The sequence below is a fragment of the Dipodomys merriami genome, unplaced genomic scaffold, assembly GCF_024711535.1.
Source record: "Dipodomys merriami isolate MVZ:Mamm:240054 unplaced genomic scaffold, mDipMer1.0.p SCAF_446, whole genome shotgun sequence".
Classification (NCBI taxonomy): Eukaryota; Metazoa; Chordata; class Mammalia; order Rodentia; family Heteromyidae; genus Dipodomys; species Dipodomys merriami.
Window position 1 is genome coordinate 347,497 of NW_027206009.1, and position 24,444 is coordinate 371,940.

Sequence of the window (24,444 nt, forward strand, 5' to 3'; positions counted from 1 at the left end):
AAAATTTGTTGTTTTTTTTTTGGGGGGGGGTCTGGTTGTGGGACCTGAACTCTGGGCCTGGGCACTGTCCCTCAGCTCTTCAGCTCAAGGCTAGCACTCTACCACTTGAGCCACAGTGCCACTTCTGGCTTTTTTGTTTTTTTCTGCTTATGTGGTGCTGAGGAATCAAACCCAGGGCCTCAAGCATGCAAGGCAAGAGCTCTACCACTGAGCCACCTTCCAAGCCCCCCCAAAAAATTGTTTTAAACAAACAACAACAAAATAAATACCAAAGCTGAAGGGATGGCTCAGATGGCTATATCACCTAGCAAGTATAAAGTCCTGAGCTCAAACCCCACTACCAAAAAATAAAGGTGAAACACAGATTTGTTTTATACCCATGCTAAACTATACTGTTATCTCCACCGCATCTTTCTTGTTCCTCTAGACTGAATCTCTCATTACTTGTAACAAATGACCACCAATGCATTTTATAGTTTTCACAACGTGCTATTCAAGTATGAGTGTTATTTTAAACTATCAAAAATTGTTCATCACAGTGTCAAACTAGAGGAGGGTACCCTTAGGGGAGGGATCCAAAGTTGTTTACTCCTTTGAACATTTAAAATACCACTTATTGACACAAATTCTAGGAAATGGAAATAAGGAGTTTTTGGTCGTTGTGGGTAGTGGTCTTTTGTTGTTGCTGTTGTTTTGTTTTGTTTTTTAGGGGAGGTAAAGGGGGACACAGAAAGGGAGGAAGGCTGAACAAATGCAGTCGTGGTATTCAATATACTCTATGTGGGAAATGAACTACAGGAGGGAGAAACTGGGGGAAAGTAAAGGCAGGAGTAGCATGGTCCAAAAAGAAGTATACTCATTACCTCACTTATGAAATGATAACTCCTCTGTACAACACCTTAATAACATTAAAATTCTATTTTAAAAAATTGTTTATGAGGCTGGGAAGGTGGCTCAGTAGTACAGTGCTTGCCTTGCATGCATGAGGCCCTGGGTTTGATTCCTCAGCACCAAACAGAATAAAGCCGGAAGTTGCACTGTGGCTCAAGTGGTACAGCACTAGCCTTGAGCTGAAGAGCTGAGGGACAGCGCCCAGGCCCAGAATTCAGTCCCCATGACCAACAAAAAAAATTTTTTTGTATTTGCCAGGCGCTGATGGCTCACACTTGTAATCCTAGCTACTCAGGAGGCTGAGATCTGAGGATCACAATTCAAAGCCAACCTAGGCAGGAAAGTCCATGAGACTTTTCTCTCCAGTTAACCACCAGGAAACCGGAAGTGTCGCTGTGGCTAAAGTGCTCAAGCACTCACCTTGAGCTGAAGAGCTCAGGGACAGCACCCAGGCCCAGAGTTTAACCAAAAATTTGTTAAAAATATATTTATATCTAATCTCACAAGTTCATTTACTTGAAAGAACAGCCCCTTGAGTCAGGCTTTAAATGTTGATGTATTGGCAAGGCTAACCTCAAACTCATGATCCTTCTGCCTCAGCCTTCCAAATGCTGGGATTACAAGTTGTGTCATCAAGCCAGGCTAAATAAAGGGGCTTCTCAATCCGTCCAATTGTTTGTTTTACAGTGAAGATGGCTGCAGGGCAATCTGTGTCCATTTAAGCTACAGATAGACTCAATGAAGCTTGCTTGGCACACACTAGGCTTTTTCTGTAGTGTAGTGTAAATTTCCAGCTATTTTAAGAACTTAGCTGTTAAAAACAGTAGCAGTGAATGGTGGTGAATGAATGGAGCTGTGTGAAGGCTCTAGGACAATATTGCTCTGTGCCTGGCAGTGAATGTGTTGGAACAATGGGAGAACAATCCCCAAGAGTTGCTCAATCAATCCACAGCATCCCAGGAAACTCTGGACTAAATTTAAGTTTAAATATACACTAGCAGGATCCAGGAGTCGCGCTCCAGAGGTCTGAGACTCATGATCTGATTTGGGACAAGAGCAATTTTTTTTTTTTTTTGGTAGACTGTGGGTCCAGGCCTGGGTGTGGTCCCCGGGCTTTTGTGCTCAAGACTAGAGCTCTATCACTTTAAGCCTCAGCTCCACTTTTGTTTTCAGGTGGTTAGAGATAAAGATCTCAAGTACTTTCCTGGCCAAGTTAGCTTCAAACTGTGATTTTCAGACCTCCAACTTTTTTTTGGGGGGGGAGGGGGGGTGGTCAGTCGTGGGGCTTGAACTCTGGGCCTGGGCACTGTCCCTCAGCTCTTCAGCTCAAGCCAAGTGCTCTACCACTTGAGCCACAAAGCCACTTCCGGTTTCCTGGTGGTTAATTGGAGATAAAAGTCTCATGGACTTTCTTGCCTAGGTTGGCTTTGAATTGTGATCCTCAGATTACAACCTCCTGAGTAGCTAGGATTACAGGCATGAGCCACCAGCACCTAGCCAAAAACAGTTTTTTTTAAATGAAGGCATTTAATTCTTCAACTGTCTAGTCTACATGTTCTTAACATGACATAACTTTCCCTAAGCGGTCTGTGCTCTGAGGAAGAGAGACAACAGATCCAAAACTTACAATTACCAGGCAATACTTTTTAAACAAATAGATAAGACATAATGTCATGAGTTTCAAATATGTAATGTAGTAAAAAGGGTCATTTTGTGTTGATTCATTAATCTGACAAAATCTCACCCCTTTTATGACAGTGTTCTGGGAAATTCAGTGCTGTTCTTGTGGTACAGCATGAAAATAACTAGTGTTTCTAGGTGTTTACTAGTGGTGGCCTGGCGACGTTTGCTATACGCCATGAAAGTACACTCTATGTATGGTTCAATTTCTCACAATCTATGTTTAAATACAGCAGCCATGGGGTCTGCTTAATTTAACTATTAAGGTGCTTCCCTTCTTTTACATTTTGGTGTAATTACAACACTTTAAAAGCAGGGCTGTTTCTGATATTCTGCTGGTTGGGGACTTCTTTCTGAACTTGCCTGAATTGTAGCATAGCCAATCCTACCAGGTGCCACATAAGAAACAGCTAGGAACCATGCTGCCGCAGCGTTTGTACAATGTGATGCCTGGAAATACCTCGGCTGCTGTTCAGCCAAGACACTCACTTGCTGAAGCAGTCTTCCCTGTTCAAACTTACCTTATATACATGTTTAAAGTATGGAAGCAGGGGCTGGGAAGGTGGCTCAGTGGTAGAGCGCTTGCCTTGCATGCCTGAGGCCCTGGGTTCGATTCCTCAGCACCACATAAGCAAAAAGAAAAAAGCTGGAAGTGGCGCTGTGGCTCAAGTGGTAGAGCGCTAGCCTTGAGCTGAAGAGCTGAGGGACAGCGCCCAGGCCCAGAGTTCAGGTCCTACGACCAGACCCAAAAATAAATAAAATAAAGTATGGATGCAAAACACATACAATTTCAGCTCCTAAATGGCTTTTAATTTTTAATTATTTCAACATGTTAAGTAACATACAGCTCCATTTTCACTTCGTTCCTTGCATCTAGCATTATCACTACACTTTGGTCTAGAGTCTCACTGTCCAATACAATAGCCACTAGTCACAGGTAGCTATTTAAATTCAAGTTAAAAACTGTCCCTCAGCCAGGCACCAGTGGCTCACTCTGTAATCCTAGCTACTCAGAAGGCTAAAATGTGGAAGACAGATTTGAAGCTAGTCCAGGCAGAAAAGTCTGTGAAATTCCATCTCCAATTAACTGGCAAGATGCCAGCGTGGAGGCACACTCAAGGCTCTAGTGAGAGTGTGAAGGTAAGCCAGAGTTCAAGCCCTGGGACTGAAGAAATCTGTACTAGCACAAAAGAAATCATTCCTCAGTCATACCAGCCATGCTTCAAGTGCTCAAAACCTACATGCATAATGATGTGAATCCATGACGGCTACATCACACACAGAAGTTGTGACTCCAGCAAATGACTGTGTTGAGCTCCACAAAGACTCCTTCAAATCTCTCTTCAGAGCACATATACCCCTCATATGCTGCCTGCATTCTATACTCAGTATGATTCCTTATACCCAGGAGCTGGCATGCTGAACGCCAGGCCATCTGATAATACATGCCCAAGTAGAACTGTTTGAAGGAATTGGAAAGCATGTTCCTTTATGCTGGGTAGCCAAAAATCAAATTTCATTACAGGTCAATACAATCATAGACGGTTCGATCACAAGGTCAGACAAATGAAGCTTACTGGCAGGGTAAAACAAGAATGAAAATAACCAGGAGCTGACGGGGGGACAAAAGCAAGGCACAGTATGCTGCACAAACTACCCCCAGATAGTAATAAACACAAAGGCTGTATGTCTGCCGGCCATCCTAGATTGACAGGAATGCCCAGGGTAATTGTTCAAAATGATTATTCTGGTACCCAAGTGGACAAAAAGACCACCATGTGAACTCTGGTACTAGGCCAAAGGCCAAAGAAAACAAGTTCTGTACCAGAGTACACAGTGATGCTTAGAATGATTTCTTCTGGAAATGAGGGTCTCACAGCTCATTAGTTAGAATGAGTGTCCAAGCCCCACTGCATCAGGAACAGGTGTGTGAGCCATAGCCACCACTGCACAGGGGAAGAATTTGGGCCCTTAATAGGAACCACTTAACTTCTTTGTAACTTTGTTGAAACCAGTATCTGGTAGAGTTAGACAAAATTTGGGGTTTTCTGGCCAGTCCTGAGGTTTGAACTCAAGACCTGGGCACTGTCCCTGAGCTTCTTTTGTTCAAGGCTAGCACTCTAACACTTGAGCCACAGTGCCATTTCTGGCTTTTTCTGGGTATGTAGTACTGAGGAATCAAACCAAGGGCTTCATGCATGCTAGGCAAGCACTCTACCACTAAGCCATATTCCCAGCCCTACATAAACTATCAAGAGGCACAGACAGCCAAGCACCAATGACTCACATCTGTACTCGTAATTACTCAGGAGGCTGAGATCTAAGGACCATAGTTCAAAGCCAGCATGGGCAGGAAGTTCCATGAGACTCTTATCTCTAATTAATCACCAGAAAACTGGAAATGGAGCTATGGCTAAAAATAACAGGGCACTACCGCTGAGCAAAAAAGCTCAGGAACAGAACCCAGGCCCTGAGTTCAAGCCCCATGACCAACTGAAAAAAAAAAAGAGAGAGAGGCACATAAGATTAAAACAAGGCCTGGGAAGGTGGCTCAGTGGTAGAGTGCTTGCTCTGCATGCATGAGGCCCTGGGTTCAATTTCTCAGCACCACATAAGCAGAAAAAACCAGAAGTGGTGCTGTGGCTCAAGTGGTAGAGCTCTAGCCTTGAGTTGAAGAGCTCGGGGACAGCGCTCAGGCCCAGAGTCCAGGCCCCACCACCAAAAAAAAAAAAAGATTAAAACAATATATCCATGAAAGATTACCCTTCAGAAACAATGAGCACAGATGAAACATGGCTGCTGAACTGACAACTATCCATTCCCCATCTGTCCCCTTAATCACTTAAGGTCATTGCACTGTGGCTTCACACGGGGCTGTTACTGTCCTCAGCATGCTTTGCTTCATGACTGCCATTCAGACAACTGCCTGTTGGTGTGGGCTCCTTCACAAATGAGGCTACATGGTTCTCAGGCCAAACTGTGACATATTTCATGCCCTATTTAACATAATGCTTACACCTTAGTAGGTGAGCCAAACTGTGTTGAACTACTTCCTAAATCCAAACAAAGGAAAATAAATTCTGGAAAGAGAGTAAGCATGTAGATGGAAATGCCAACTTTCAAGTTTAGAGGCCACAAGAAGAGGGCAAAGTGAGTTTCTCCCTACCCTAGAAATACTTGGGTGAAGAGATCAGGCTGGTGGCTCCCGCCTGTAATCCTCACTACTGAGGAGGCTGAGATCTGAGGATCACAGTTCAAAGCCAGCCCGAGCAGGAAAGTCTGAGAGACTCTTATCTCCAATTAACCACTAGAAAACCAGAAGTGGTACTGTGGCTCAAGCAGTAGAGTGCGCGCCTTGAGCTGAAGAGCGCAGGGATAGAGCCCAGGCCCAGAGTTCAAGCCCCACGACCGACAAAAAAAAAAAAAGTGGGGGAGGGGTCACTCTAACCTAGGAATTCTCACCCATTCTTTTACCATCCCACGTCACATATGCAGCTTGCTCCCTGCCAGGCACTGTGTGTGGTACTGGAGATGTAAAGATGAGGACACTTAGGATTTTTCTATCAGTATGAACTGGTCTATATTAGTGAGCTATGATTTCATGCTTGCAAACCTACTTGTACTTCTTCCCATTGAAACCCTCTGTATTCCCTCTGGAAAGTAAGGTACTTCCACACTTATGCCGCAATTCTTGACTATATACACGTTGTGTGTGCACGCACATGCGCACACCCCAATTCCTGGAGCTTGAACTCAGGATCTGGGTGCTCAAACTTTTTTGCTCAAGGCTAGCACTCTACCACATAAGCCACAGCTCCATTTCTAGCTTTGTTGTTGGTTAACTGGAAATACATTTCCTAGATTTGTTTGCCCAGGCTGGTTTTGAACCATGATTCCCTTAGATCTCAGGACTCCTTAGTAGTTAGAATTACACGCATGCGCTACCAGCACTTGGCTTTGACTACATACTTTTGACTTGTCCTTCAGCAATTAATAAGATCTTTGTAGTAAGGAAGGACAAGTCAAAAGTATGTAGTCAAATCCTGGTACTGGAAGCTCATGCTTGCAATAGCTACCCAAAAGTCTCAAAACAATGTTCACTATTACGAAACTCTAAAAGCTTTTTCTGGAAAATGAAATTTAAATAAAAATGAATGAATGAATGAAAATTGTTAGAAACTAATAAAATAGCTAAATTGTGCAAATTCTAACACTTGATTAGGAGAAATTAAGGCTTATCTTCATTCTAAGAAATGCAAAGGGTTGGTGTTCTATCACTTGGGCCATGTCTCCAGTTTCTATTACTGCTATTTTGCAAGGTGCTTATTTATAACTCTTAAGTTAAATCTGCTTAAGGATGTTATGAATTTGTATATCGCTATAATGAAATACTGAGATTGGCTATTTATAAAGAACCGAGGTTTGCTTGCTCACAGTTCTGCGGACTTACAGTGAAGGCGGTGTAGCTCATTGATGAGGGCGGCAGCCGGCAGCACATCATGGCTGAGCATGTGTCGGAGCAAGCAGCCACATCTTGAATCAGGACACAGGCAGAGAGGAAGGAATCAAGCCTTGCAGCCTTTTTTTTTTTTTTTGGTCAGTGTGGGATTTGAACTCAGGGTCTGGGCTCTGTCCCTGAGCTCTTCAGCTCAAGGCTAGCATAATACCAACCACCTTGAGCCACAACTCCACTTCTGGCTTTCTGGTGATTCATAAGAGTCTTGTGGACTTTCCTGCCCAGGCTGGCTTTGAACCACAATTTTCAGATCTCAGCCTCCTGAGTAGCTAGGATTACAGGCATGAGCCACTGGCATCTGGCTGACTTGCAGCATTTATAACTCTTAAGAGAACTACCCTAGTCCCTTCTCAAAAGCAGCATCCCATGGATCTCCTACTAGATTCCGCCTCCTTTTTTTTTTTTTTATTGTCGGACGTGGGGCTTGAACTCAGGGCACTGTCCCTGAGCTCTTCAGCTCAAGGCTACCCCTCTACCACTTGAGCCACAATGCTACTTCCAGTGTTCTGGTGGTTTTATTGGAGATAAAAGTCTCACAGAATTTCCTGCCCAGACTGGCTTTGAACCACAATCCTCAGATCTCAGCCTCTAGAGTAGCTAGGATTACAGGCATAAGCCATGTGCACCGGGCTTAGATTCTGCCTCTTAAAGGCTTCATTATCTACCAAGACCACCACCCTGAGGGCCAGATGCTTATTACAGGGACCCTTGGAGCACTCTTAAACAACATCCAAACTATAACATCTCCTCTTACAATGCAAAATGCATTTGTTCCATCCCCCATAATCACCAAGTGCCTGAACTATCTGTTTCATTAATGCTCAAAAGACAAATCTGAAATCTCCTAGGACTCAGGCAAACTGTTAGCTATGAGCCCCTGTAAGGAACAAAAATATAAGTTGCATAGTGCCAAGATAAAAGAGTGGGACAGGCATGGATAAACATTACCAGTCCAAAAAGGAGCAATGAAGAAGTAGTAAAATAGCCCAAAGCCACAGCCAAGCCCGGCAGCAGACTTGTAGAGCTGCGCACATCTGCAGGGCTGGCTCTGCACGCGGGCAGGCTGCACGGCAGTGTGGCTGCTTCTGTGGGAGTGTGGCAAGGGCATACTACTTTTTCAGGTCTCCATGGTGGTATGATTTACCAAAAATTGCTTTGTTTTTCCTTTTAATACAAGTGCCTGTGTAAAAGCTTACTTTAAAGCACACAGTCGTGTGTGTGCTCTGAATGTCGTAGAAATTCACCATTTTAGCCCTACTCCCTTCCTCCTGATTCTGAATTAGTTCAGTCAAACATTTAACAAGCTGATACTATGGAAAGGACTAATTGCACACTAGAGGGAACAAGATTCCCCTTTCTTCATGCAAGAATTAAAAATCCAGGAGCAGCTAGGCACCAGTGACTCACGCCTATAATCCTAGCTACTCTGAAGGCTGAGATCTGAGGATCGCAGTTCAAAGCTAGCCTAGGCAGGAAAGTCCATGAGACTCATCTCCAATTAACCACCAAAAATCTGGAAGTGGCGCTGTGGCCCAAGTGGTAGAGCACCAGCCTTGAGCTGAAGAGCTGAGGGACAGTGCCCAGGCCCAGAGTTCAAACCACACGAAGAACAAAAAAAAAAAAAAAAAATCCAGAGGCAGCCACCATACAAATAAATTATAGTTAGAATAAAACAGATTATCAGGCAGACACTGTGTGGGAGAAGAATGATGTGTGCAAGTAGCAGCTTTTCGGTCACATCTTCAAGATTGTGAAGTGAGGCGTGCACAGGACAGTGCCAGTAAAGGAAGCAATCATGAAAATGGCCAGCAGTCTGGTGACTGACTCTGAAATGCCCACGAGGTTCGTGTGAACTACAGTCCCAGGTGGTAATGCAACTCTCAGCCGTGTTCGGAAGTTCAGAAAGTGAAGCTTAGTTGGAGGAAGTAGGTCCTTAGTGTGCCTGGTCCCTCCCTCTCCCTGTCTCCATCCCTCCCCCCTCGGCTCCCTCTCCCTGTCCTGCCTCCCATGAGGTGAGGAACTCTGCTCCATCACATCTCAGTCATGACCAACTGAAGCATCAGACACCATGAGCCAAAGTCTATCTTCCCTCCCCTCAAGTTGGTGAGCCAAGACACCAGCCCAGGTATTTTTTATGGCGATGAAAGCCTAGCACGTAAGGTAACAAGAACTGCAGCTAATCGTTAAGAGTGAGCCCAGATGAAAATGCCCTTAAGAGTGATTTCCTAACCTTTTCAAATCACATCTCAACCAAGAGATGAAGTCGCTCGTGCACCTAAGGTAACAATCTTTGCACAAGCAAGCCTACAGCCTTACCGAGAGAACTGTCACATCCCTTGGGGGTGACAGATAACTTCTGATGCTTATGCTTACACACTTGGATTGAAAATATGGTAATTTGATGTTCATATTAAGTAATTTGACAAAAGACCAAAGGAGGACCAGAAAGGAGATAAGAGGAGTCTAGTTAGGACTACAGTAACTCTTCCTAAGGGATGGTAATGGCCTTAGGAAGGGCAGGGCAGGGCAGGGCAGGGCAAGGCCGGGCAGGATAGGGAATCAGGCAGAAAAAGAATGAAGTTGGTGCATGGAGGCTGTCCTGGTGAAAACATGCTCATGGAGAAAGGAAGTCTCCAAAGGTTCTCAGCTGAGGTAAGAAGGACAACAAAATATGTATGAAGCAAGACATCTTGTTACCTCATACTTGTACAGGATGTGCAGAACACAGCCTGGCCACCTCAAGTGCCTAACAAAGCAAAACAGGTGGGACAAGACGGTTCTCATTTTTCAGAGTAAAGACAAGGCCAAGAGAGGTTTGACAAGCTTGCCTGCAGTGACCCAGTAGGTAGCAGATGAGCCAAGACACCAGCCCTGGTGCTCTTTTAAAACCAATTAATTTTAGGAGTACAATTTCCACAAAAGAAACGTTTTGGACAAAAAGTGTAACATCTAGCCAGGAGCCGGTGGCTCACACCTGTAATCCTAGCTACTCAGGAGTCTGAGATCTGAGGATCGCAGTTCAAAGCCAGGCAAGGCAGAAAAGTCCGTGAGACTCTTATCTCCAATAAACCACCAGAAAACTGGAAGTGGGCTGTGGCTCAAGTGGTAGAGATCTTGCTTTGAAGAGCTCAGGGACAGTGCCCAGGCCTAGAGTTCAAGCCCCAGAATTGACCAAAAAAAAAAAAAAAAGTAGCATCTGCTGGAGGTGAAATGACACTTTATTTCTAAGGAATATTTTCAAGCTCATGCACTGGTACAGACCCTGAGTTTGGATGAAGGCAAGGTGATCATCTCACCTTGCACAAACATAACTGCAAAGAAATACACTGAATTGTCACTATCTTCAACACAGTAAAACCACATTTCTAATGCTATGGTACTCTAATGTTTTGTCATTAAAATTCTCTGTATTGTTAATATGTTCTTAAAGTTAATTATAGGCATTGGTCTTGTTTAGAAAACATCTAAGCATTTTCTTATGTTTAAACCCCTGAGCAGTGTGTTGGGGGGTAAAATATGATGTGGGCATTATAGCCAGAGTTGAATAAAAAAAATTATAATACATGATATAGACAATAATAAAAGTGAAAACAAAAAGCTAAGATCTCATAAAGAGTAACTGATTTACAATACATGATATAAACAATAATGAAAGAGAAAACAAAAAGCCAAGATCACATAAGGAGTAATTCATTTATACTACATGATATAGACAATAATGAAAGTGAAAACAAAAAGCTAAGATCATATAAGGAGTAATTCATGTTGACAAGATTTCCAAAGGGCTCTGGAGAGGATACAATACGTGACTAGTAAGAACTTTTTCTTGTGTGTATGCTAGAACTGGAATTTGAACTCAAAGCTTTTTGTTCTCACTCTGCTTTTTCCCTCAACAACTGGTGCTCTACCACTTGGACCATGGTTATGGTTCTAGCTTTTTTTTGGTTAACTGGAGATGTGAGTCTTAAGGATTTGTGTGCCCAGGCTGAGTTTGAATCACAGTTCTCAGATCTCAGACTTCTGAGTAGCTAGGATTCAAACAGCCACAAGCATCTAGACGTGAAGAAGGTGGGAATAAATGGGCATTCCAATCAGAAAAAAAGATTATAAGCAAAGAGAAATCACTTGGCATGTTTAGAGAACCAAGAGTAGTCTTATTTAGATGTACAATGAGGACAAGAGACAAAAAAGGCCAATCACAGAGGTAACAGGAGGCCCCACTAAGAGGAACCCTCAATGTGATCTTGATGTCTGCATTCTAAGCTCCAGACCACAGTATATTTTACAGAAGTTTATGGAGCCAGAAGCTGGTAAGAACGAACTCTGGAAGCCATGCAAAGTGTAGACAGATAGGAAGGGCAGGAGGAGCGTTAAGTCAAGGCCGTAAACTCTAAGCTGTCAGAGGAATCTGAAGTTTAACAACAGCAACATTAATAGAGTACTGACGAAATTATTTCACATCTTCCTTCACTGACCAGCTCGACCATCCTGTGAGACAGGTGTCAACATTCTTCCCATTTCACAGGTGACAAAACTGGCTCAGAGGCCAGTAACTGCTCCAACTCAAATGCAATCAAATGAGAGACGAAGCTCAGGCTCAGTACTTTTCCACACAGTGCAAAATAAATATCAACTTCATTGTTTCTAAAGAGTGCTATGATAAAATAAGGCATAGAACTGCTCAACAGAACCACTAGATAAGTGCTAACAGTTCATTTAATTTTCTTAAATGTTTGCAACTGGTGTAACAAACTATCCTTAAAATAGTTATACATGTCATGTTGTAATGTTAAGACTTCTATTTTTTCTTTAAAGCAAAGGCACAAAAACCTTGTACTACCAATCATCTTTGTATGGAACTAAATACTTAAGAATAGTAACTGGGAGCCAGGAACCAGTAACTCACGCCTATAATCCTAACTACTCAAGAGGCTGAGATCTGAGGATTGCAGTTCAACGTCAACCCGGGCAGGAAAGTCCATGAAGCTCTTATCTCCAATAAACCACCAGAAAACCGGAAGTGGCACTGTGGCTCAAGTGGTAGACCACTAGCCTTGAGCTGAAGAGTTCAGGGACATTGCCCAGGCCCAGAGTTCAAGCCCCATAACTGACCAAAAAAAAAAAAAAAATAGTAACCAGGTGCTGATGGTTCATGCCTGTAATCCTAACTTCTCAGGAGGCTGTGATCTGAGAATTGTGGTTCAAAGCCAACATAGGCAGGAAGGTCCCTGAGACACATCTCCAATTAATCACTAAAAAGACAGTAGAGCTGTGGCTCAAGAGGTAGAGCAATATAGCCTTGAGTAAAAAGATAGGACCAGTGCCCAGGCCCTGAGTTCAAGCCCCAGGACCAGCACACAGTGTTTTCTTTCAATATTTCATTGGTTGCCTCTTTGCCAGTGGGTCATGCCTGTATCCTAGCTAGGCTCAGAAGGCTGAGATCTGAGGATCACAGTTCAAACCCAATTTAGGAAGGTAAGTCCATGAAAACTCTTATCTGTAATTAACGGAAAAAAGCCAGAAGTGGAGCTAACCTGAACAAAAAGCTAAGGGACAGTGGCTAGGCCCTGAGTTCAAGTATTGGCACAGTAAGTAAATAGATAAATAAGTGGCTGAATTAACATTTCCTTGCTGAAAACAGGCCTATATAAAAGACAATACACCAAAAACTGAGTTAATTGTGTGTGTGTGTGTGTGTGTGTGTGTGTGTGTGTGTTGTCAGGGATCAAAACCAGGTACTGATAGATGCTCGTCAAGCTACGTCCTCAACCGAAACCACTTTTTAAATTATTAAAAATTCATTATTGAGCAAGTGCAGCAATTGAATCTAGGATATGGGAAGCGTTCGTGGCAAGGAGCTTCTGTCTGAGTTGGAAGGCTGAATTTTGGATCCCTAGACCTATTTAAGAATGGTTCAGTCCAAAATAACTGATGGGCGAATGTGACCTTCAGGATGCAGGGTGACATATTTTTTCTCTCCCTTTAAATCTGAAGTCTATGAAATGCTGGACAGAATGTTCAGGAGCCGAGGTTACACTGCAGGGCCCAAATCTGGCAAGCGTGGGGGTGCCCACTCCACGGTCACCTGTTATCAAGCCGCCTGCCACCTCCTCCCCACCAACCCTCGACCTCCCATGTTGAAGCAAGAGAGACATGAACCCCATTTAGACATGAATCCGTGTGGAAGCTGGGTACATTCTCACCAGGGACCCCGTTAAGCTACGTGACGGCGGAGGGCGGCGCGTCGCCCTCCCCACTTGGTCTCCATCCTAGGCTTTCCCCAGCCGGCCCGGGGAGGCCGCGACCCCGAGAGCGCCCCGCCGGGCTGGGGGCTCCGCGCCGGGGGCTCGTCGCGCCGGGTCAGCTGCGCACCGCGCCGCCAGCTCGGTTCCCAGGCGCCACGAAGCCCGCGCGCCGCCCCCTCCCCGCGCCCGTCCGCGCAGCCGGGGCAGCCGCGGGAAAGGCTCCGCCGAGGGGCCGGGCGGCGGCGGCGCGCGGGCCGGCGCCGGTGACTCGGCGGCCCGTCCCTCCGGCCTCCGGCCTAACCTTCGCCAAACCCTGCGCCGCGCCCGGCCCCGCCCGGCCGCCCCCCGCGCCATAGGCCGGCGCGCCCGCCACTCAGCCGCCCTCCGCGGCCCCCGCCCCGCCCCGCCCGCCCTCCGCGGGCCCCGCAAGGACAATGCTGCGGGGCGGCCCGGGGCGCCGGGGCTCCCCGCGGGCCTCGCGTCCGGCGCGCGGGCCTCGGGGCCCGAGGCGGCCGCGGCCGGCAGCGGCGCGCGGGAGGCCGGGCGTGCGCACTCCCCGCCGCCCCGCGGCCCGGCCGCCGGCGGGGGTCCCGGCCCGAGCCCGCCGCGCGCCCCGCGCCCCGCCCGGCCCCGCGGCGCCAGCGGCCCGGCCTCCCTCAGGCCTCCGGGAGCCCCGCGCGCCGCCCGCCGCCTCTCCCCGCCCGGGCCCGTCCCTGCGCCCACCGTGCCGGGCCGCCGCCCACCGCCCCTCGCTCCGTACCTGCCGAGGCGGCCGGGGCGCGCGGCCGGCGGGCGCCTCTCCTCGCGCTCCGAGGGCTGCGGGCGGCTGCCGAGCGCCGGGCGGCCCTGGCCTGCGCCTTACGTAAAGCGGCGGCGGCGGCGGCGGCGGCGGCGGCGGCCCCGGCGCCACACGGCGGAGGGCGGGAGGCGGTGCGCCGCGGCCGCTCCGTTACCTGGCAACGGCCTCAGCGCTCCGCCAACCAGCGACGCGCTCCGTATCCTTCCGCCCCGGCGCCGGGATTACATCAGCGCTCCTGGGCCCCGCCCTCCGGCCTGGCTGCGGGCGGGAGGGCGGGGCGGGGCGGAGGCGGGGCGGGCCTCGAGTGGGAGTCCCGGGTCGGTGACCCGAGGTCCCCCAGGCCAAGCTCGCGGCCAGGTGGGGGCGCCGGGGCCGCTCCGAGGTTAGAGGGCTGGGCTGCCGAGCAGGCCGCCCCTGCGGGGGTCGCGTGTGGGCCTCCCCCCCTCCAAAGCTGCCTGCAGCCCCCCTGTGGGGTCCCCGGGGAGCCCCTGCGGCCTGGCCTGGCGGTGACTGGCTCCTCCACCTGCCGCGCCCCCTCCCGAGTCCCGGAATGGCTGGAGTGGGCGGCTTAAGATAAAGACTGATTCCAAAAGAAAAGGAGCACAGAAGCCAAGCTCAAGAAATGCGCATATATAGGTGTATATATATATATACATATATATATATATTTAAGTAGGCCAAAAAAATAAGACATTCTAGAAGATTCGGAAGTGGGAGCCAAAAATGTGCGCTAACCTTTTAATCAAAGTCTGTTCACACCCACTCACCTTCCCTAAACGACTCCTAAGCCTGGTTCTAAAGAGCAAATAATTAGGCATCCGAGAAGGAAGGAGCCTGCGGGACAGAATCTGCCTTCCAAGGAAAAAAGGCAGGCCCAGAGGGGAAGGGACTTCCTGGGGGCATTGCGCATTGTTTCGTTGGTGGAGGGCGACTAGGTGCCAGGCACTGGTGTTCTGCTCAGAAGCCGCGGGCAGAGTTCCTGGGCACAGCTCATAGACCTGGAGAAGCAGAGGTTGGACGTGGGAGACTTAATCCAATGGAGGTTGGCTGGACACCGCACACTGGAGGAGGCCCAGGCACCGTCATGGATACCGTATCAGTTATAATTGTCATATAGTGACTTTGCTCTTCACAAGAATCCTGGGGTTGATACTTAAGGCACAAAGAAAAAAAATTTTAAAGTATTTTCCCAAAGCCTGGCTGCCTGTGGTTCCCTAAAAGGAAGGCATGGGCAGCCCTCCGGTAGGAAGAGGCAGGAGCGCAGCCTAGGCTTTTCCCCATTTCACTCCCTCAACCTTTTCTGCTGAACAAATCTCATTATAAACCATTGAGTCAACATCTGGGCACTTGTTATACGCCTGGCTCTGGACCAGGCAGGGGTGGGGTGGGGTCCCTGAGCTCCTGGAGAACAAGCTCCAGGAAATGCAAAGGGTGGAAAGGGCCTGGGAAAACCAGGGTTGCCTGGGAACAGGAGAGGAGAGGGAAAGAAGACTTCAGGATCAGATTCGCAGGTGCGCCCGCCTGGCTACACACTTGGAAATGTCTCCCCCTAAATATGGGAGAGTTACAAAAGGCAGTGGACTCCAGACTTTTGCCGCATAACATTTCTGGCATATTTTTTATGAAAAGGTTGCTGTCAGCAAGTTTAAGTTTTGTTCTGTGTATACGTATGTGTATGTGCATACGCATGCCCTGGGGCTTGAACTCAGGGCCTAGGCAATATTCTTGAGCTTTTTCTCTCAAGGTTAGTAGTCCTCTACCACTTTGAGGCACAACTCCACTTCCAGGTTTTTGGTTGTTAATTGGAGAAAAGAGTCTCACAGATGTTCCTACCCAGCTGGTTTTGAACCATGATCCTCAGATCTCAGCCTCGGGAGTCACTAGGATGACAGGCGTGAGCTACCAGCGTCCTGCTAAGCCAAAGTTTTTTGTTTGTTTCCTGTTGTGAATCTTTTTTTTGTTTTTTTGGAGGGGGGGTCCGGTCATGGGGCCTGAACTCTGGGCCTGGGCGCTGTCCCTCAACTCTCCAGCTCAGGGCTAGCGCTTTACCACTTGAGTCACAGCACCACTTCCGGCTTTTTTCTTTTTGCTTATGTGGTGCTGAGGAATTGAACCCAGGGCCTCATGCATGCAAAGCAAGCGCTCTACCACTGAGCCACCTTCCCAGCCCCATCCTGTTGTGAATCTTAAATTCAGGGCCTGAACGCTGTCACTGAGCTCTTCAGCTCAAGGCAAGCACTCAACCACTTCAGCCACAGTGGCACTTCTGGTTTTCTGATGATTAATTGGAGATAAGAGTCTCACAGACATTCCTGCCTGGGCTGGCTTTGAACCTCAATCCTCAGATCTCAGCCACCTGAGTAGCTAGGGTGACAGGTATGAACCACTGGTGTCCTACTAAGTCAAAGTTTTCAATAGTAATATATCTCAGATGTTCTGCAAGAAAAGAAAACAGTTGACAACTTTATAGCCCAACTACTTAACTGCCTTTATTCTTAACATTTTATAGCAAGCCATTTTTTACAAATAACAAACGAGAGCAACCTGAGAACTTCCTGGAGGAAGAGGCAGTCATACTCAATAGGAATGAATCCGGGATTAGTAGGGTTGGAAGAGGAGAGAGAATGTCTTTGTTACAAAAACAAAAACAAACCAAAAAAAATCTATTCTTGGTTTCCTAAACAAAATAGCTGCCTGCAGTTCTGCTTTTCCTGGAAGTCCACTGACTGTGGCCTCTGAGCCTTTTATCTTCACAGACCAGTCTCCTTCCTGACCTTTGCCCAGCAGACACCTTGTTCAAGGCTCAACCACAGTGCCACCTACATCTTCCCTAGTGTTCAGTTTGGAGTAGCCAACCTTCCCCGGATGCCACCTCCCTGCTTGCTTGCTCACAGCTCTTTATCAGCATCTGAAAGTAACTAGCTGGTACATCTCGTCCAAGATGCACAAGGCTTGCATCACAGGACAGCCAGCATCTCGTCCATGGAGTTCTTGTCTGTACAGCCCAGGGCCCACTGCTGCTAGTAACTGCGTGACTACAGGTAGTCTGTCTTTTTCTTTTCTTTCTTTCTGTATCTGTTTTCCTTCCTCCTTGCCTTGTGGGGTTTTTTTCTCTTTCCTTTCTTCTTTCTTTCTCTTCCTCTTTCCCTCTCTCCTTCCTTCTTTTCTTCCTTTTTTCTCTTTTTCACATTCTTTCTTTCTCTTCCCCCCCCAATCTCTCTCTGTTTCTTTCTTCCTTTCTTTTTCCCTTGCTTTCTTTCTGCGTTTGAACTCAAGGCTTTGTGCATGCTAGGCAAGTGCTCTACCACTTGATCTATGTCCCAGCCCTTAACTGAGCCATCTTCTGCCATACAGTCTGAATCAGTACTGGGAGAAAAACAATCCTGCCTTTTTTTTTTTTTTTCTGACCCAGGGGCTTGAACTCAGGGTTTGGGTTCTGTCTCATGCCTCTTTGTACTCAAGGCTAGCACTTTACCACCTGAGCCACAGCACCACTTGCAGCTGTTTCTGAGTGGTTTATTGGAGATAAAGAGTCTTACAGACTTTTCTGCCCAGGCTAGCTTTGAACCGTGATTCTCAGAACTCAGCCTCCTGAGTAGCTAGCAACCCCGCCTCTCTGACCACTTGGGAACAGGATTATCACACATGGCACCTGTGCCCCAGGTACAGATCAGCTGAGTTAAACTCTGGATGCCAGGACCTCTGGAGCTGGAGCTGAGCTTCCCCTGGGAATGCCAAGGGGGCCAGAGGGCTCTGGTTAAAGCAAAGCTGCCCAGGCGGAGGACTCTCTCTCTCTCTTCAGCCTTGTCTACAAAAGAATCCCTCTTGGTTCCATCCTGTGTGTCTGAGCATTCATTTCAGTTCTCTTTAACCCCTGCCCAGCAGTACAGCAGTGGCTGGGAAAGACCAGAGCTGTGGGAGTCGTGTGTGGTGTGTGTGCCGGCTGGGAGTCTGGGACTCGTAGGATGTGCCCCAAGGCAGGGTCTGTGGTGTGTGCCGAGTGGGCCGCAGGCCGGGTGGGCGTCTCGGTGAGGCTCAGGGCTCCGTTTCTCCAGCCATACAGTGGTGTTGAGAAGGCGGGGTCAGACCTCCCAGGCTCGGGGATGCTAGGCACAGAATTTCCCTTCCTGTCCTCTGTTTTCCCTTTTGTACAGCAAAGGACTTGGGCAGGAAGATGTCAGGAAGATGTCCTTCCATTTCTCTGAATGCTGGCAACAGAATTTCACTTAGCTGACACCTTCCTAAGAGAGTGCGGACCAAAGCTCTCTTGTCACCAGACACGCACCCTGCCAGCTCTTCTTTCCCACCCCGACTGCCCTCCAGGGCTCTCCTCACCCCGTCTGACACCCGCAGCAGCCGCAGGCTGATGGATGGCCCTGAGGAGGTCAGCCAGGCTCTCCTGGGCCACACAACCGAGGGACAGTGCCAGGATGTCATTCTCACCCTGTCCTTGTACCAGGTTGCAGCTTCTCATCCGGCGTGACATCCAGAGAAAAGCCTCAAGCAAAGGCCTTGCTGCCACCTCCCAATGCCCCTTCCTGCATTTAGTTAGGCACTAACCTGATGCTCATCTCCAGTCAGATGCCACGTCCCCGTCGCCCACCTGCGCCCCCGCAGCCCTTCCCTCTTCACTTCCTCCGGCCTGTCCCTCCTCACAGCCCCCTCGGGAGCCCTACGTTTCTGTTGGGGTGGCAGACTCCATTTCAAGGCCTGACGAATGGAGGCTAGGCCTCTGAGAATGACCCCGGGCCCCTGACCTTCGTGAGCCTGCAGTTTCCTACTCTATGAGCTCACGGAGGGGTGATCGTTCATCTGCTCCTCTGTGAGTTGGGTGTGGGGCCTGACCAAATCCGGTGTGGTGTCCTGGGCAGCTTCAAGGTTGCCACACACTTGCCTCGCCTGGTCTTCATTCTTCCAAACTTGTCCCAGACATGGACGGCTCGGTCTCACTCTACACCTTCACCCCAGTCCATAAAACACTCAGCTTTGTGCCCAGCACTGCCCTACCCAGAGGTCGGGTGGCATGGGACAGCGGCACAGGGTTTATGCACAAGGCCGGACACCAAGTTGAAGTAAGCTCCACCGTGTCCAGCTTGCTGGCCTGGGTCCACTAGTCTCCTCATCTGTAAAATGAGCACGATAATAGAATTCATGTGCTGGGCGCCGATGGCTTACCCTGTCATCCTAGCTACTCAGGGGGCTGAGATCTGAGGATCGCGGTTCAGAGCCAGCTGGGGCAGGAAAGTCCGTGAGACTCTTTTTTTTTGGGGGGGGGTCCAGTCATGGGGCCTTAACTCTGGGCCTGGGCGGTGTCCCTCAGCTCTTCAGCTCAAGGCTAGTGCTCTACCACTTGAGCCACAGCGCCACTTCCGGCTTTTTTCTTTTTGCTTATGTGGTGCTGAGGAATCGAACCCAGGGCCTTGAGCATGCAAGGCAAGCGCTCTACCACTAAGCCACCTCCCCAGCCCCTCAGTGAGACTCTTATCTCCAATGAACCACCAGAAAACCAGAAGTGGCGCTGTGGCTCAAGCAGTAGAGCGCTCACCTTGAGCTGAAGAGCGTAGGGACAGCGCCCAGGCCCTGAGTTCAAGCCCTACGACCGACAAAAAAATAGAGTTTGTGTTTGAGGGTTCGTGGAGGGTAAGAAGATCCAGAGCAGTGCCAGGGCCCGCCTCAGAAAACCCCCAACACTGTGCACAATGGCAGACGGCCGTCCCAAGCCCCGTTCTCAGCCCTGCCCCTGCCTGTCCTCCGCCACCCCCGTCTGCACAGCACCACGCCTCCCTGTCTCCCACCCCTGTTTGCTCCAAGGCCCAGACTGGTCTCCTGGCCATCCCCCCCGCCCCCCAGCTTCATGTGGGCTGGGTCTCTCACGCTCCGGGCTCAGCACTGCTTCTGGGTTTGACAGCGCCCCTCTCTCGGTGGCTCCCGCTGGAGTCCCAGCACCACCCTGTTGCGTCTGTTTCAGAAATGACCTTGGACTAGGCTCTAAGGTCAGGCCAACCTAGGTGGGAGTTCAGTGCTGCCACTTGTCCCCTTGAAAACTGTCACCCCTGCCCCTGGCTGGCTGGCTTCCAGAGCTGTGAGTGCAAGCGCAAGCGTGCCCTCCACGAGTGAACAGTGAGCACCCATCTGTTTCTCTCTCTCCACGTACACACACACACTCCCCTTTTTTCTCTGTCTCTCATTATATTTCTCTCTCTTCCTCGATCCCACTCTCTCTTTTGAGACAGCATCTCATGATGCTACCCAGGCTGGCTTTGAATTTCTGGACTCAAATAATCCACCCAACCTCCTGAGAAGCTGGGACTGCCACACGTGGTTTGAGCACTAATGCCTTGATGCCTATATTCAGTATATGAATGTCCAACCTCTGCTTGGGAACCCTGTTCCCCTTGCGAACCCTAGTAGACGCAGAACCTGACAGCTGGACCCTGACCGCACCTCTCTCCTGGTGACATGTGCATCATCTTTAATAGCTACCTGAAGCCGTTCACAAGGCTTCTTCTGCACTGGTTTGATCTTCAAACCCAGGGGAACCCTGAATCTGGGTCACCAGCCTGCAGAGGCATTGGAAATGATTTGCAATCCACGTGCCAGCCCACGAGCACAGGGTGCGGCCTGCCGACAGCCAGGCTGCGCAGAGCAGCGCCGCACAGGTGCCCCGAGGTCTGGAGTGGGGAGCTAAAAGGTCACCCTCCCATCACCACGGAGAGCTGCCCTGCAGCAACCCGGGAGGGCCCTGGGGGAGCTGGGGTCTCCCAGGCCCCCTGTTGCTGACCTTCACGTTGGGGGCAGACAAGAGGCCAAGTTTCCAAAAACTTCCTTCTAGCACAGAACTTCCTTCTAGCGCGTGGCGGGACCTGGGGCCAGGCCTAGCAGGCCGGGACCACGGCTCCCAGCCCTTCCATCCCTCCACAGGACACACAGGCATGGCTCACATCTTTGTCCCTTGAGCAGTCCTGGGCCAGCACCAGTCCATTGCTGGGTCCCTGATGACCCAGACTCAGACGCTGTGAGGACTATACTCATGCCAGTGATGTTTGCACAAGAAAGCCGCGTGCATTCTGAGGTTGGGTGACAACTCACTTTCTGTGAGACACAACTCAACCCACACCACCTATGGTGCTGCTGGCCATTCCTATTGCTCCTTCTATCTCAAGCCTTCCAAGAAGAGAGGGGTGATTATCATCATCCTCACTGTCAAGATTGGGGAACAAGGGCTGAGCGAATTGATTTCCACAAAGTCACACACAGTTCAGCTAGAACTCACAGTAACCTCCAAATCTACTTTCTTTCTCCTCCATCCTTCCATCCACTCATTCAACAAACCTTGCCAAGCAGTGTGACAGATGCTGGCTAGACCCTCCGTAGATAGTCACTCTCTCCCTCCCTCTCTCCCTTTCTTCCTCTTTCTCTCCTCTCCTTCCTCCCTTTCCCCCTTCCCTCCTTCCTTCCTTCCTTTCTTCCTTCCTTCCTTTTTTTCTTTTCTCTTGTGTCAGTACTCAGGCCTGAACTCAGGAGGGTATATTTTTGTGTGTGTCTGCCAGCCCTAGGGTTTCAATTTAGGGTACCATCCTATTTGCTCAAGGCTTTCACTTAACCACTTGAACCACATCTCCACTTCCAGCTTTTTAGTGATTTATTAGAGATAAAGAGTCTCACAGACTTTCCTGCCTGGGCTGGCTTTGAACTGTGAGCCTCAGGTCTCAGGTTCCTGAGTTGTTAGGATGACAGGCGTGAGCCACCGCCAGGACCTGGCAGGACCTTGTACTCTTGCTTAGCTTTTTTTTTTTTGGTCATGGGGCTTGAACTCTGGGCCTGAACTCAGCTCTTCAGCTCAAGGCTAGCACTCTACCGCTTGAGCTATAGCGCCACTTCTGGTTTTCTGGTAGTTTGTTGGATATAAGAGTTTCACGGACTTTCCTGCCTGGGCTGTCTTTGAACCACGATCCTCAGATCTCAGCCTCCTACGTAGTTAGTACAGGCGTGAGCCGCCAGCACCCGGCTTCTTGCTTAGCTTTTCTTTGTGCAAGGCTAGAGCTCTACGACATGAGCTACATCTCTACTTCTGGCTTTTTGGTGGTTCACTGGAGAGAAGAATCTCACGGACTTTCCTGCCTGGGCTGGCTTTGAACTGTGATCCTCAGGTCTCAGGCTCCTGAGTAGCTAGGATGACAGGTGAGAGCTGCCTTCACCCCTCAAGAGCTTCTATAATTTCATCTCAACTGACCACCCAGATGTCCTTCTGTCCTTTAGGGATGAAGACACTGAGGCTCAGAGACCTGCAGTCACTGGGCCCATAGAACCCAGAGCCTTCTTCTCCCCTTCTGCTGCTCCTTCCACTTTAAGCAGCCACAGAAGAACAGATGTCGGGGCCACTTGACTATCTGTGAGTTCCTGGGACACCTGGTGTGACCTGGACACGGTGACCTCCAGTGACCCCTCAGCTCTGCGAGTTCCAGATGATAGGGTTGAAGCCACATCCTAGGCAGGGAGGGTGGTGGTTACACAGAATGCCAAGTATTTACAGCCCCATTTGGGCTGTAAAGAATTGCTACTAAAGCCAGTGACGCTGTGGCGTGACATAGGGGAAATGGGAATAATTGACATTTATTAAAACTGATATCATGTTTATGTCTGCATGCCATCATTATTTCCTAATGTGTGACAATGCTGATGTGTCTTTTCCAGGAAGCTAGAATCTTCTAGAAAGAAATGACTTCCAGGGAAGAGAACTTCAGGTGAAATAGCTGGAAAAAGAGTCTGCCCCAGCCAGCCCTCAGCCAAAGAGAACAGAGTTCACTTCCTAGAACCTTTGGTTCCCACATGCAAAAGTTGAACCATGGCACCAGTGGCTCGCCCCTGTGATCCGAGCTACTCAGGAAGCTGAGGTCTGAGAATCACAATTTGAAGCCAGACCAGGCAAGAAAGTCCACAAGATTCTTGTTTCCAATTAGCCACCAGAAAGCTGGGAAGTGGACCAGTGGAAGAGCACCAGCTGTGAGCGACCACGCTCAGGGACCCGGCTTGGCCTGTGCTGCTTGCACCTCGCTCGTGCTGACCACAGCGCCCACGTGGGGAAGCCTGGCCACTGCGTCGTCCCCGGTCCCCGGAGGTGAGAGCGCTGAAGCATCCACGCCAGGGTCTGGGAAGGGAAGACCAGGACTGAAGTTGCTTCTGCTGGCTGAGAGCACAGAGACAAACCAGCAACAATGCCACCCATCCAGAACGGCTCCAAACGCGCCAATGCCACACAGCTTTAAAAACATGCTAGAAGAACACATTCTGTCTCATCAGCAGATCAAAACACCGCCACACAGTATCCACAGGGAATTCACTGAATTGAAGGCCAAAATACACAGACACCCCGGTCTCCTCTCGGCGTGGTGTGGAAGCCACGGCCGGCGTAGACACCGTGACCTTGCTTAGGAGAGCAATGGTCACGCCCATTCGTGGTTGGATTTACAGCATCACAAGGGACTATTGGAATTTCTGCCTGAAAACCACCGGCCCCGGCTGCGTGCACGGCTGGCTGGCTGCCTGGCTCCCAGCCTGCTACTGCCCCCAGCTGCGAGGTAAAGATGCCCCGCAGAGACACCCCCCCCCAAGGGGCCACTCCCAGATTTCAGCCACCTTCTAGGCAGCGTCAGTGTTGGCAGGGACAACTATCAGGCTGTGCTGGGCTTGGAGAAAGCAAGCAACTGGTACTTTGTATCCAGGAAACAAACAAAACAGAAGGAAACAAACCTCAGGGTGACAGCAAAGCGGGTATTTTCTAGTGATTCTTACTGAGGCACCAGGAAAGGTAGCAAAGATGTGGAATGAACTCTCGTGATGCGAGCACCTACTATGCGCCAGGGTGTTTTCACCCACTGACTCTCTGAGGCCCTCACCCCTGGTCAGAAAACCAAGGAAACCGACTCTGAAAGAAACTAGGGAGTCACCCAAGACAGCAGCTGAGGCATGATTTGAACCCAGAGCAGTCTGCTAAAAAATGGACCTGTCAAAACCTTGGGAGCAGAAAGGCCCTGCTGAGAACTGTGTTGTGGCAGATGGAGGAGAGCTCGGAGGCCAGGACCCAGGTTGGTGGTAGGTAGCTCAGGCTTCTCGAAGCTGACGATAAAACAAGTACTCACTGCCAATGGTTTATCACGAAGGAGGGGCCTGCAGAGTGATGGCTTGTGAGGACCAACTCATCCTAAACCCAGAGTCAGCGATGTGGAGAACTCACAGGGCAAGAGGGGTTCCTGGGGGGATCGAGGCTATGGGTCTGGAGACGGTGAGATGGTGTCACCACCAGCCCCTGTTGT

At 49.3% G+C, this 24,444-nt stretch overlaps 1 protein-coding gene across 3 annotated transcripts in view; it reads right to left on the minus strand.

Annotated features, from left to right (window-relative positions):
- LOC138808180 (uncharacterized protein KIAA0232-like) overlaps positions 1-14,207 on the minus strand; it is a 63,363-nt gene extending 49,156 nt beyond the window's left edge. For all 3 annotated transcript variants that reach the window (XM_069994116.1, XM_069994115.1, XM_069994117.1), the window contains exon 1: positions 14,093-14,207. The gene's annotated coding sequence lies outside the window, so the exon portion shown is untranslated. The remainder of the gene's footprint in view (positions 1-14,092) is intronic.
- Positions 14,208-24,444: the final 10,237 nt, after the last annotated feature.